The 15,637-nt window shown below is 34.3% G+C and overlaps 2 non-coding genes and 1 pseudogene across 2 annotated transcripts; all 3 read left to right on the forward strand.

The window, feature by feature from the left end:
* Positions 1-13,500: 13,500 nt before the first annotated feature.
* LOC113276911 lies at positions 13,501-13,609 on the forward strand (annotated as a pseudogene).
* A 96-nt stretch (positions 13,610-13,705) lies between these two features.
* Positions 13,706-13,797, forward strand: LOC113276902. Its single transcript, XR_003324693.1, has one exon. It is a non-coding gene; the product is annotated as a small nucleolar RNA U6-53/MBII-28 (small nucleolar RNA).
* A 330-nt stretch (positions 13,798-14,127) lies between these two features.
* Positions 14,128-14,262, forward strand: LOC113276924. Its single transcript, XR_003324712.1, has one exon. It is a non-coding gene; the product is annotated as a small nucleolar RNA snoR77 (small nucleolar RNA).
* The last annotated feature ends 1,375 nt before the right edge of the window (positions 14,263-15,637 follow it).

A 15,637-nucleotide genomic window follows, 5' to 3' on the forward strand; every position in this document is an offset into this window, starting at 1 on the left:
ATCATTAAGTTCATCTCCATCAACAACTCATCAAGAATATCAATCATCTCTCCATAAATATACCCCCAAGAATATCTCCATCAATTTTTCTCTTCTAAGTCTTTTCTCATAACTATCACCCTCATTAGAATCTTCCCCTAAATCTCTAACTATTTCTCTCTAATCTTTCGATGTTCAAAAGATCGACTCTTTCACTATCAACTCTCTTCTTCTTAACAACAAAACTTCTTAATCTTCACCCAAGGTTCCTTCTTTATTTAACATCCAAAACACCTACACTCAACATCTCCTCCTCTCAAAACACTCGGTCACACACTTCTTCCCTTCCTAACACCTCAACCAGGCGAAACAGGAGAACCTAAACTCAAAAGATAAGTATTCCTCAAAACTCAAATTCAAAACTATTTACTTCAAACCCTATTTAAGGTTTCACTATATACTATCTAAGTAAATATTAAGGGGAAACTAATACTAAGAAAGAGGTCCACGTAAAATTAAGGTACGGTCAACAATTGTCAACAGTCAGAGGTTACGGTCAACGGCACCGGTGAAACGGTAAACAGAAAAGTGAACTCTGGTTGACTTTAGTCAAACTACAACATCCAAATTTCCGATTGCGATATTTTTTTCGTCGGAAGTTCGATTGACGCGTTATTGTAGTCCATTTCGCATAACTTTTCGAGGTATATCCATTGATACTAATTTCATTTCCCAATTATTATTAGATTATTTTTTATTAATTATTGTTCATATTTAATTAATCGAGTTATTATCGGCTAAACCCTCTCTTGACTAGTCTAATAGCGTTGACGTGCTTGAGGGTCTCTACATTCTCCCCACCTTATAATATTTTCGTCCTCGAAAATCAATCCAACCTCTTGGTCTTGAAAACTCCCCACCTTTTAGTGAAATACTCTATCTCGCCTAAATGGAAGTATTACTCAGACATACTAACGCGCGAAAACTAACTCATTTCAGATGAGACTGGAACAAAAAGAGATGAGATACAATTCAATATGTCTTTATACTACTAAGATTTAAAATTTGCAGCTCTAGGTTCAACTATGCTAATTTGAATTCTATCAAATAGGAAAGTCTAAGTGCTTTTCACTAAAATCAATCTCAATAAATCAATGGCTCTACTTATAGGTTAAGGTACTCATTAAGAATCTACATGAATTCCTGTATCTACCAAAAATACTAATCTCACTATTTTTCTAATAATGAATTGTCTACGCGTTCATAACTTTTAGACTAATTATCTCTAATCTCTATTAGCTTTCCAAATCATAAAGTAATTGTTTTATTATACAAATTTTACTTCATTAAATGCACACACAACCAAACAAATAAATTAATCAACCAAATAAAACTTTTAGTTATTGATAACTTTTAGTGATTAAGATTTTATCTCTCTACCCAATTCCAACTCTTAACTAATCTAGTTCACTTACTGGCACTGGCTATTCCTATTATTGCCCATGTATGATCTAATAGTGAGCTCTGATACCAAGTTGTGACGACCCATAACATAAACATGCTTAGCTAATAAGATTACAACCTAATTGAAGAATCCAATCCAAACTAACGATTTCAAGAATCATAATTACATATTGTGAGCTAAAAGCGAACCTAACCCAACACTCTGATATTTTTAAATGAATAACTCTCAAATGATATTAATATATTAATTAGTGTATTGTTATATAATAAATAAAGAATACACATATACAAACATTTACATAAATGTAACACAGTTCGATATCGCTTTAACTACGAAAATGGATATCTTCGCGTACACCATTTCTTCAAGTAACTGAAACTGAAGTGGGACGAGTGAGCACATCATCCCAGAAGGGTGTTCAACGAAAACATGTAACTCTCAAGTAATCACTAACATGCTTCACAGTTCTAAAAGAATATAAATTCAAAAAGAAACAGGAAGAAATTAATCATTCAGCTATTTATGCATCATTAAGCAAGTGTCACTCTAACCTCGCCAAACTCATTGGAGAAGACGACGCGAGAGAAACCATATTCAATAATAATAACCTCGTCCACACAGATTGCCCAGACAAACCATGATTCAGAATATTACTATCAAGATCAGAAAGTTAGACAAACTAGTATAATATGCACACGAGTGATTTCCCCAAAACAAAATAGTATATATAATAACGAAACGGGGAAGATGCCGCCCTACTAGGTACTATTATAACGGGGAAGAAGCCCCCTACTATATATTATTTATATACTATCGAAATGGGGAATAAGCCGCCCTACTAATATATTGAAACGGGGAAGAAGCCACCCTACTAAATAATATTAAAACATGGAAGAAGCCGCCATACTTAACTTAGCAAAGATCTGTGTGGAATCACAGACACTCCTTCCGGGGAAATCATACAACGCATATTATACACACATCAAGACTAATACAAGCATTTACATAGATAGTAAAACATACAAACATTCCAAACACAATAAAGACTCATCATGATCGCAATAGAAAGAAGGCTCAATGATTACAAGAAGGTTACATAGTTCCCACCTATTTTGATGACAAGCCTTGCCTACCTTGAAATCTACAATCCACTGGTTCATCTTTTGAATCGATCGTTGTTATTAAAGACAAACTGTTAATCGCACAAACAATCTAAGAATTTTTCTAATAGGTTCATAACATAATTTCATACAAAACTCCAGTTATAGGCTAAATGAAATAACTAGTGGCTCTAATTCTATTAATAATCCTATAACCTGGTAATACGTAATTTTGGTATAAAACAATATATACTAAACCAAATACGATCAATTTAGGTTTCATCGGAAAGCCCTCGATAAACCCTACAACTTTGCCGAGGAACCGAAAGCTAAATCGGACCAGAAGTGGTCCAAAAACTCTAATTAAGGTTTCTGGCCCTAAACCCAAACCATTGGGCCTGACCCAACCTGACCCGCTAGTAAGGCCCACTACCCATTTACTGACCCATCGGGTCAACCCACGACCCGACCCGTTTACCCGGTCCACAACCCACATAGGTCTGACTCATACCGAGTCAGATGAGTCGACTGAGTCAGAAGCTGACTCGGTCTTCTTCTCCACCAGTTCTCTGAAAATTATTCCAAGTGTTGGAACTCAAAACTCAGTTCACGGAGTCATCTTTTAGGGTCTCTAGATTACATCCGGTATATCCAAACTAAATAAACTATATCTTATTATAATCGCGGGATCCATATCTGTAACCTTTTCCTACTAAATATTTTCTAGATCTAACTCTAACCTATCTTTCCAAGCTCATACATATCAACCCTCGCGACTGAATACACATGGTATTTGCTGCGTCGACTAGTTTTCTAACATCTATATATCACTCGTTACACAACGGAATTGAACAAACTTTATATTAACAGGAAGCCCGCCAGGCTTACTACAATTTCATTTAATAGAGCTAAGTCTAATTACTTCTCTAAGGTACCTAATAAAGTCCATACATATTGGCCAGCGAAAACAAATACCACTACATATAATTATGGTTTTCATGCACAGTAACTTAATTGTTTCCCAACTATTTCATATACAACAACTACCCAAATCATTATAAACTCATACAAATTAATAAACAAGGTTACCATTCATTATCTAGGCATGTTTCATCAATAAGTTCATCTCCATCAACAACTCATCAAGAATATCAATCATCTCTCCATAAATATACCCCCAAGAATATCTCCATCATCTTTTCTCTTCTAAGTCTTTTCTCATAACTATCACCCTCATTAGAAGCTTCCCCTAAATCTCTAACTATTTCCCTCTATCTTTCGAGGTTCAAAAGATCGACTCTTTCACTATCAACTCTCTTCTTCTTAACAACAAAACTTCTTAATCTTCACCCAAGGTTCCTTCTTTATTTAACATCCAAAACACCTAAACTCAACAGCTCCTCCTCTCAAAAAACTCTGTCACACACTTCTTCCCTTCCTAACACCTCAACCAGGCGAAACAGGAGAACCTAAACTCAAAAGATAAGTATTCCTCAAAACTCAAATTCAAAACTATTTAATTCAAACCCTATTTAAGGTTTCACTATATACTATCTAAGTAAATACTAAGGGGAAACTAGTACTAAGAAAGAGGTCCACGTAAAATTAAGGTCCGGTCAACAGTTGTCAACAGTCAGAGGTTACGGTCAACGGCACCGGTGAAACGGTAAACAGAAAAGACAACTCTGGTTGACTTTAGTCAAACTGCAACATCCAAATTTCCGATTGCGATATTTTTTTCGTCAGAAGTCCGATTGACGCGTTATTCCAGTCCATTTCGCATAACTTTTCGAGGTCTATCCATTGGTACTAATTTCATTTCCCAATTTTTATTAGATTATTTTTTATTAATTATTGTTCAAATTTAATTAATCGAGTTATTATCAGCTAAACCCTCTCTTGACTAGTCTAATAGCGTTGACGTGCTTGAGGGTCTCTACATTCTCCTTACCTTATAATATTTTTGTCCTCGAAAATAGATCCAACCTCTTGGTCTTGAAAACTCCCCACCTTTTAGTGAAATACTCTATCTCGCCTAAATGGAAGTATTACTCAGACATACTAACGCGAGAAAACTAACTCATTTCAGATGAGACTGGAACAAAAAGAGATGAGATACAATTCAATATGTCTTTATACTACTAAGATTTAAAATTTGCAGCTCTAGGTTCAACTATGCTAATTTGAATTCTATCAAATAGGAAAGTCTAAGTGCTTTTCACTAAAATAAATCTCAATAAATCAATGGCTCTACTTATAGGTTAAGGTACTCATTAAGAATCTACATGAATTCCTGTATCTACCAAAAATACTAATCTCACTATTTTTCTAATAATTAATTGTCTACGCGTTCATAACTTTTAGACTAACTATCTCTAATCTCTATTAGCTTTCCAAATCATAAAGTAATTGTTTTATTATACAAATTTTACTTCATTAAATGCACACACAACCAAACAAATAAATTAATCAACCAAATAAAACTTTTAGTTATTGATATCTTTTAGTGATTAAGATTTTATCTCTCTACCCAATTCCAACTCTTAACTAATCTAGTTCACTAACTGGCACTGGTTATTCCTATTATTGCCCATGTAAGATCTAATAGTGAGCTCTGATACCAAGTTGTGACGACCCATAACATAAACATGCTTAGCTAATAAGATTACAATCTAATTGAAGAATCCAATCCAAACTAACGATTTCAAGAATCATAATTACATATTGTGAGATAAAAGCGAACCTAACCCAACACTCTGATATTTTTAAATGAATAACTCTCAAATGATATTAATATATTAATTAGTGTATTGTTATATAATGAATAAAGAATACACATATACAAACATTTACATAAATGTAACACAGTTCGATATCGCTTTAACTACGAAAATGGATATCTTCGCGTACACCATTTCTTCAAGTAACTGAAACTGAAGTGGGACGAGTGAGCACATCATCCCAGAAGGGTGTTCAACGAAAACATGTAACTCTCAAGTAATCACTAACATGCTTCACAGTTCTAAAAGAATATAAATTGAAAGAAACAGGAAGAAATTAATCATTCAGCTATTTATGCATCATTAAGCAAGTGTCACTCTAACCTCTCCAAACTCATTGGAGAAGACGACGCGAGAGAAACCCTATTCAATAATAATAACCTAGTCCACACAGATTTCCCATACAAACCATGATTTAGAATATCACTATCAAGATCAGAAAGTTAGACAAACTAGTATAATATGCACACGAGTGATTTCCCCAAAATAAAATAGTATATATAATAACGAAACGGGGAAGATGCCGCCCTACTAGGTACTATTATAACGGGGAAGAAGCCCCCTACTATATATTATTTATATACTATCGAAATGGGGAATAAGCCGCCCTACTAATATATTGAAACGGGGAAGAAGCCACCCTACTAAATAATATTAAAACGTGGAAAAAGCCGCCATACTTAAATTAGCAAAGATCCGTGTAGAATCACATACACTCCTTCCGGGGAAATCATACAACGCATATTATACGCACATCAAGACTAATACAAGCATTTACATAGATAGTAAAACATACAAAAATGCCAAAAAAAATAAAGACTCATCATGATCGCAATAGAAAGAAGGCTCAATGATTACAAGAAGGTTACATAGTTCCCACCTGTTCTGATGATAAGCCTCGCCTACCTTGAAATCTACAATCCACTGGTTCATCCTTTGAATCGATCGTTGTTATTAAAGACAAACTGTTAATCAAACAAACACTCTAAGAATTTATCTAATAGGCTCGTAACATAATTTCATACAAAACTCCAGTTATAGGCTAAATGAAATAACTAGTGGCTCTAATTCTATTAATAATCCTATAACCTGGTAATACGTAATTTTGGTATAAAACAATATCTACTAAACCAAATACGATCAATTTAGGTGTCATCGGAAGGACCTCGAGAAACCCTACAACTTTGCAGAAGGAACATAAGCTAAATCGGACCAGAAGTGGTCCAAAAACTCTAATTAAGGTTTCAGGCCCTAAACCCAAGCCATTGGGCCTAACCCAACCCGACCCGCTAGTAAGGCCCGCTACCCATTTACTGACCCATCGGGTCAACCCACGACCCGACCCGTTTCCCGGTCCTCAACCCACATAGGTCTGACTCATACCGAGTCAGATGAGTCGGCTGAGTCAGAAGCTGACTCGGTCTTGTTCTCCACCAGTTCTCTGAAAATTATTCCAAGTGTTGGAACTCAAAACTCAGCTCACGGAGTCATCTTTTAGGGTCTCTAGATTACATCCTATATATCCAAACTAAACAAACTATATCTTATTATAATCGCGGGATCCATATCTGTAACCTTTGCCTACTAAATATTTTCTAGATCTAACTCTAACCTATCTTTCCAAGCTCATACATATCAACCCTCGCGACTGAATACACATGGTATTTGCTGCGTCGACTAGTTTTCTAACAGCTATATCTCACTCGTTACACAACGGAATTGAACAAACTTTATATGAACAGGAAGCCCGCCAGGCTTACTACAATTTCATTTTATAGAGATAAGTCTAATTACTTCTATAAGGTATCTAATAAAGTCCATACATTTAGGCCAGCGAAACAAATACCACTACATATAATTATGGTTTTCATGCACAGTAACTTAATTGTTTCCCAACTATTTCATATACAAAAACTACCCAAATAATTATAAACTCATACAAATTAATAAACAAGGTTACCTTTCATTATCTAGGCATGTTTCATCATTAAGTTCATCTTCATCAACAACTCATCAAGAAATATCTCAATCATCTTTTCTCTTCTAAGTCTTTTCTCATAACTATCACCCTCATTAAAATCTTCCCCTAAATCTCTAACTATTTCTCTCTAATCTTTCGAGGTTCAAAATATCAACTCTAACACTATCAACTCTCTTCTTCTTAACAACAAAACTTCTTAATCTTCACCCAAGGTTCCTTCTTTATTTAACATCCAAAACACCTACACTCAACAGCTCCTCCTCTCAAAACAATCGGTCACACACTTCTTCCCTTCCTAACACCTCAACCACGTGAAACAGGAGAACCTAAACTCAAAAGATAAGTCTTCCTCAAAACTCAAATTCAAAACTATTTAATTCAAACCCTATTTAAGGTTTTACTATATACTATCTAAGTAAATACTAAGGGGAAACTAATACTAAAAAAGAGGTCCACGTAAAATTAAGGCTCGGTCAACAATTGTCAACATTCAGAGGTTACGATCAACGGCACCGGTGAAACGGTAAACATAAAAGTCAACTCCGGTTGACTTTAGTCAAACTGCAATATCCAAATTTCCGATTGGGATATCTTTTCCGTCCAACGTCCAATTGACGCGTTATTGTAGTCCATTTCGCATAACTTTTCGAGGTCTATCCATTGGTACTAATTTCATTACCAAATTATTATTTGATAATTTTTTATTAATTATTGTTCATATTTAATTAATCGAGTTATTATCGGCTAAACCCTCTCTTGACTAGTCTAATAGCGTTTACGTGCTTGAGGGTCTCTACATTATCCCCACCTTATAATATTTTCGTGCTCGAAAATCGATCCAACCTCTTGGTCTTGAAAACTCTCCACCTTTTAGAGAAACACTCTCTCTCGCCTAAATGCAAGTATTACTCAGACATACTAACGTGCGAAAACTAACTCATTTCAGATGAGACTGAAACAAAAAGAGATGAAATACAATTCTATATGTCTTTCTACTACTAATATTTAAAATTTGTACCTCTAGGTTTAACTATGCTAATTTGAATTCTATCAAATAGGAAAGTCTATGTTCTTTTCACTAATTTCTATCTCAATAAATCAATGGATCTACTTATAGGTTAAGGTACTCATTAAGAATCTACATGAATGCCTGTATCTATCAAAAATAATAATCTCAGTAATTTTCTAACAATGAATTGTCTACGCGTTCATAACTTTTAGACTAATTATTCTCTAATCTCTATTAGCTTTCCAAATCATAAAGTAATTGGTTTATTATACAATTTTTACTTCATTAAATGTACACACAACGAAACAAATAAATTAATCAACTAAATAAATATTTTAGTTATTTATAGCTTTTAGTGATTAAGGTTTTATCTCTCTACCCAATTCCAACTTTTAACTAATCTAGTTCACTAACTGGCACTGGTTATTCCTATTATTGCCCATGTAAGATCTAATAGTAAGCTCTGATACCAAGTTGTGACGACCCATAACATAAACTTGCTTAACTAATAAGTTTACAACCTAATTGAAGAATCCAATACAAATTGACGATTTCAAGAATCATAATAACATACTGTGAGCTAAAAGCGAACCCATTTCAAGAATCATAATTACATATTTTTAAATGAAGAACTCTCAAATGATATTAATATATTAATTAGTGTGATGTTATATAATGAATAAAGAATACACATATACAAACAATTACATAAATGTAACACAGTTCGGTATCGCTTTAATTAACTACGAAAACGGATATCTTCGCGTACACCATTTATTCAAGTAACTGAAACTGAAGTGGGAACGAGTGAGCACATCATCCCAGAAGGGCGCTCAACAAAAACATGTAACTATCAAATAATCACTAACATGCTTCACAGTTCTAAAAGAATATAAATTGAAAGAAAAAAAAAGAAATTAATCATTCATCTATTTATGCATCGTTAAGCAAGTGTCACTCTAACCTCGCCAAACTCATTGGAGAAGACGACGCGAGAGCAACCCTATTCAATAATAATAACCTCGTCCACACAGATTACCCAGACAAACCGTGATTTAGAATATTACTATCAAGATCAGAAAGTTAGAAAAACTAGTATAATATGCACACGAGTGATTTCCCCAAAATAAAATAGTATATATAATAACGAAACGGGGAAGAAGCCGCCCTACTAGGTACTATTATAACGGGGAAGAAGCCGCCCTACTAATATATTGAAACGGGGAAGAAGCCGCCCTACTAAATAATATTAAAACGGGGAAGAAGTCGTCATACTTAACTTAGCAAAGATCTGTGTGGAACCACAGACACTCTTTGCGGGGAAATCATACAACGCATATTATACGCACATCAAGACTCATACAAGTATTTACATACATAGTAAAACATACAAACATGCCAAACACAATAAAGACTCATCATGATCGCAATAAAAAGAAGGCTCAATGATTACAAGAAGGTTACATAGTTCCCACCTGTTTTGATGACAAGCCACGCCTACCTTGAAATCTACAATCCACTGGTTCATCCTTTGAATCGATCATAAAGACTAACTGTTAATCATACAAACACTCTAAGAATTTAGCTAATAGGTTGATAACATAGTTTCATACAAAACTCCAATTATAGGCTAAATGAAATAACTAGTGGCTCTAATTTTATTAATAATCCTACAACCTGGTAATAAATAATTTTGGTGTAAAACAATATCTACTTAACCAAATAGGGTTAATTTGGGTGTCCTCGGAAATCCCTCGAGAAAACCTACAACTTTGCAGAAGGAACCGAAAGCTATATCGGACCAGAAGTGGTCCAAAAACTCTAGTTAAGGTTTCTGGCCCTAAACCCAAGTCATTGGGCCTGACCCAGCCGGGCCCGCTAATATGTCCTGCTACCGATTTATTGACCCATCGGGTCAACACACGTCCCGACCCGTTTACCCGGTCCACAACCCACATAGGTCTGACTCATACCGAGTCAGATGAGTCGACTGAGTCAGAAGTTGACTCGGTCTTCTTCTCCACCAGTTTTCTGAAAATTATTCCAAGTGTTGGAACTCAAAACTCAGTTCACGGAGTCATCTTTCAGGGTCTCTAGATTACATCCGGTATATCCAAACTAAACAAACTATGTCTGATTAGAATCACGGGATCCATATGTGTAACCTTTGCCTACTAAATATTTTCTAGATCTAACTCTAACCTATCTTTCGAAGCTCATACATATGAACCCTCGCGACTGAATACACATGGTATTTGCTGCGTCGACTAGTTTTCTAACAGCTATATCTCACTCGTTACACAACAGAATTGAACAAACTTTATATCAATAGGAAGCCCGTCCGGCGTATTACAATTTGATTTTATAGAGCTAAGTCTAATTACTTCTCTAAGGTACCTAACTAAGTCCATACATATAGGCCAGTGAAACAAATACCACTACATATAATCATGGTTTTCATGCACGGTAACTTAGTTGTTTCCCAACTATTTCATATACAACAACTACCCAAATCATTATAAACTCATACAAATCAATAAACACGGTTACCTTTCATTATCTAGGCATGTTTCATCATTAAGTTCATCTCCGTCAACAACTCATCAAGAATATCAATCATTTCTGCATAAATATACCTCCAAGATTATCTCCATCATCTTTCCTCTTCTAAGTCATTTCTCATAACTATCACCCTCATTAGAAGCTTCCCCTAAATCTCTAACTATTTCTCTCTAATCTTTCGAGGTTCAAAAGATCAACTCTATCACTATCAACTCTCTTCTTCTTAACAACAAAACTTCTTAATCTTCACCCAAGGTTCCTTCTTTATTTAACATCCAATACACCTACACTCAACAGCTCCTCCTCTCAAAACACGCGGTCACACACTTCTTCCCTTCCTAACACCTCAACCACGTGAAACAGGAGAAGCTAAACTCAAAAGATAAGTTTTCCTCAAAACTCAAATTCAAAATTATTTAATTCAAACCCTATTCAAGGTTTCAATATATACTATCTAAGTAAATACTAAGGGGAAACTAATACTAAGAAAGAGGTCCACGTAAAATTAAGGTCTGGTCAACAATTGTCAACAGTCAGAGGCACCGGTGAAACCGTAAACAGAAAAGCCAACTCTGGTTGAGTTTGGTCAAACTACAACATCCGAATTTCCGATTGCGATATCTTTTCCGTCCGACGTCCGATTGACGCGTTCTTGTAATCCATTTCGCATATCTTTTCGAGGTCTATCCATTGGTACAAATTTCATTTCTAAATTATTATTAGATTATTTTTTTATTAATTAATGTTCATATTTAATTAATCGAGTTATTATCGGCTAAACCCTCTCTTGACTAGTCTAATAGCGTTGACGTGCTTGAGGGTCTCTACATTCTCCCCACCTTATAATATTTTCTTCCTAGAAAATTTGTCCAACCTCTTGATCTTGAAAACTCCCCACCTTTTAGAGAAATACTCTCTCTCGCCTAAATGCAAGTATTACTCAGACATACTAACGCGCGAAAACTAACTCATTTCAGATGAAACCGAAACAAAAAGAGATGAAATACAATTCTATATGTCTTGATACTACTAAGATTTAAAATTTGTAGCTCTAGGTTCAACTATGCTAATTTGAATTCTATCAAATAGGAAATCTAAGTTCTTTTACTAATTTTTATCTCAATAAATCAATGGCTCTACTTATAGGTTAAGGTACTCATTAAGAATCTACATGAATTCCTGTATCTATCAAAAATACTAATCTCACTATTTTTTAATAATGAATTGTCTACGCGTTCATAACTTTTAGACTAATTATTCTCTAATTTCTATTAGCTTTCCAAATCATAAAGTAATTGGTTTATTATAAAAATTTTACTTCATTAAATGCACACACAACCAAACAAATAAATTAATCAACCAAAGTTTGTTGATGAAAACGAATGAGACATTACGCATTTTGAATGCTATGAACTTTATAAGGTTCATGTTGCTGGATTTGATGTTGTTTGATGTTATTGTTGGCGTTATGAAATCGATTACCATATGTGTAAGTCTAAATGTAACAACGATCGTTTAATATAAAACGGAAGCAAAGTTTATTTTAAGGTATAAATATTTTCATTAATTAATATTACTGTCACTCCTTTTACAAGATATAAACTTAAACAATAATAAGAACTAACTATCAACTTCAATAAAAATCAAGTACAATCTTCGGTCTTCTATTTATTTTCATTTGACGTATCTTCTATTCAACGCACCCATGAACTGTTTCCCCTTTGTTTTTGAATTTTTTGTTATTAACTTTTAAAGCCGGAGCTTTTTCTTTGCCTTTTAAGGTAACATTTTCTTGGAGCCACTTCTAAAACTTGCATCTCCCTTTTACTATTTTCGATCTTTTTAAAACTTTTACATATCTTAGAAACAGCAGCTTCTAGTTTTGCACCACAATAAAATGTTATTGCCTTTTCAGACGTTTCACTTAACAAATATTAAACACTAAATTAAAAGTTTAAAATAGATTAGTAGAGAAAATTTAAAAGAAGTGAATTTTGGTGTGAGTGGAGTGTTTAAAGATGATGGTACTTTACTAGTGGTAATAATATGAGTGTTTTTACTTTTGAAAAAGTAGTCGTTGGCAGATGATCTAAAACCGCCAGTGGGTTACCTTCGTCCACGCGGTTTTGTTAAACCCGCCAACAGGTTTACTTCTCCCCCGCGTGTCATTATGTCATGACCAACATTTTTACCATAGTGAAAATTGTAGTTTCTTTGTTTTTACCATAGTGAAAATTGTAGTTTCTTTATTTTTACCATAGTGAAAATTGTAGTTTCTTTGTAGTACAGTGGTAAGAAAGAAGAAAGAATTATTTTTTTTCATTTTTTTTTAGTAGTTTGCCCATCCACCTAGCTGATTATATTTTTGGGTTTGGGCCGTTTGGCCATTGCCATAGGAATTGTGCCAACAAGTAAAGTATCGTGTGTGGTTATAATAGGTGGGGCGGCTATATCCAATAAACCCTACCATCAAAACCCTAATCAAAATCTCTTTAAAATCACTCCATCAGGTTGCCTCTCTATATCCCTCGCCTCTCTCTCTCTCTATTCGGGTCCCCAAATCTGCTCTTCTTCTGCGTTTCTAGTTTCAGAATCTCCTGTTTTTATTTTCTTTTGATTTTTGATTTGACGATGCAATGATGATTTTGATGCAATCCCAGCTCATTACGAGACCTTACTTTGTGGAAGGTCAAGGAATTGAACCATATCCATATTTTAGATCTGAGCATCAAAAATCTCTTTCGTTTTTTCAAAGTTATTTGTTTAGGGCTTTTGTTATTCAACACGTTTAGAGGTTAGGGTTCTTATCAGTATTTGAAATTGTTTAGTTCCCTGTGATGATTAACTACCATGCTAATTCTGAGATTCCTTTGGGTCTTAATGAATTGAATCCTATTGTTTATCCAGAACGTCTGAGGGAACTATATCTTTGTTCTATTCAATTTCTTTTATACTGTGTTGATTTCTTTTCAGTTCAATTAAGTTTCTATTGAGTTTCAGCATAGATTCATGTATAATAGAATGGAAATCTGGGTTTGGAAATAACCCTTGACGACGGTTTCTGTATCATTTAGATTAAGATCAAATCTTGTTCTATCGTTGAATGTTTGAATTTCTAGTGATGATACTAGAATTGATCTTCATCTGAACTGGGAATTCTGGGTTTGGAAATTCTGTCCTTTTTTTTTAAATCTGTATTGTTGGAATGTTTAATATGTTAACGAATTGATTGAAGTAACGAGTAGAAATTCAGGCAGCCCACTTGCGAATTAAAAAACAATGGTAAGGAGGGTGTTGTTCTACTCGGAAATTAATATCTTTGGCTCTTCAGATTTGCTGAGAAATTCATATTTCTCTGAAGCTGGTCTAGTAAGCTTAAGTACAATATGTTCTTTCTCTTTATTTATTTGTTTCCTTCTTTTAGTGTAAGAATATTTGCCACATTTGATTTGATAAATATGGGTTCAAAAACAAAAGATGATTAGTAAGGGATTGGTTAGGTGTTGGATTGTTCACGAAGAGAAGTTGGTTTGGTTGTTTGGGATAGGCATTGAATCTTCTCGACTAAGAAGTTCCTTCTGAATATGAAATATTTCTTCATCTTTTTGTTGTTCATGTATTGGAATTGGGACTCAAAATTGGTCTGGAAGTGCTTCTAATTATAACTCCCAAATTTTCTTGGATATTTCTTGGGTTATTGACAACAATAATGAAAATAAATTGAATAAGCACAAGTGATATTTAGCTTGATTTGCAGCAACTTGGTGTATACGTCATGGCGAGTGGCATGCGGAGCAAAAATTGATAGAGGCATGTATGTGATACGCTGACCTAAAGATAACATCGCCTGCTGCTCCTCTAAATAAAGAGATGCTATAACTTCATTAGCAAGTTGTCTCCAGGATAAAACGATCGTTGGCATTCCTTCTTGTAGCATACAAGAGAACGCCTTAAGAACTTGACAGTGAAAAACTCATAGAGAAAAATGGAGGAATAAGTTTCTCATTTTCTCTCCTACTATTTTTCCACTAAAAAACAGACGAGTTAACGTTGAGTTGTTTTTCTCTCAAAACATGAAAACCAAATCATGAAGGAGTTCATTTTGTTTTTCTTTTTTTCTATTGAAAACATGAGAAGGAATGAAGTTCTTTTTCTCCTCTACTCTCTCCTTCTACTTCTCCTACTTTTTAAACTAACTCAATACGCTCTTTCTATTAATGTTTCAATAGTTAAAAATAATAAAGAGAATCTCAACGTTAGAAACAAGAGGAGAGAAACCAATGTGTATGACACAAAAATTCTGAGAAGATTCTCACATTTAGTGGTAATGTCTAGTGAAAATAGTGCATGCTTTTGCTTTAATCAGAAAACAGCTTTTCAGAAAAACAACTTTTGTTTTTGTCAGAAAACAACTTTTGTTTTTGTCAGAAAACAACTTTTGCATTTATCAGGAAAAACAACTTTTGCTTTTTGTCAGAAATCATCTTTTGTTTTAAACCAGACAGTTTTTGCTTTTATCCAAAAACAACTTTTGCTTTTATCAATTCAAAAGAAAAAACAAACCCGTTTTTTCCAACAATCCCCCACATGAATGATAAAACATATCGATAAATGCGAGAAAACATAAGGCATCAAAATTAGGCTAAGTGTCCCAAAGATTGAACCTTAACTTAGTGAGAAGTTACCGAAACTGCTTGTTGTAACGGTGAACACAATGTCTTGAACCGCCAACAGTGAATGCACTTTAGAAATAACAACCAC

Source organism: Papaver somniferum, chromosome 4, assembly GCF_003573695.1.
Source record: "Papaver somniferum cultivar HN1 chromosome 4, ASM357369v1, whole genome shotgun sequence".
NCBI classification, from domain to species: domain Eukaryota; kingdom Viridiplantae; phylum Streptophyta; class Magnoliopsida; order Ranunculales; family Papaveraceae; genus Papaver; species Papaver somniferum.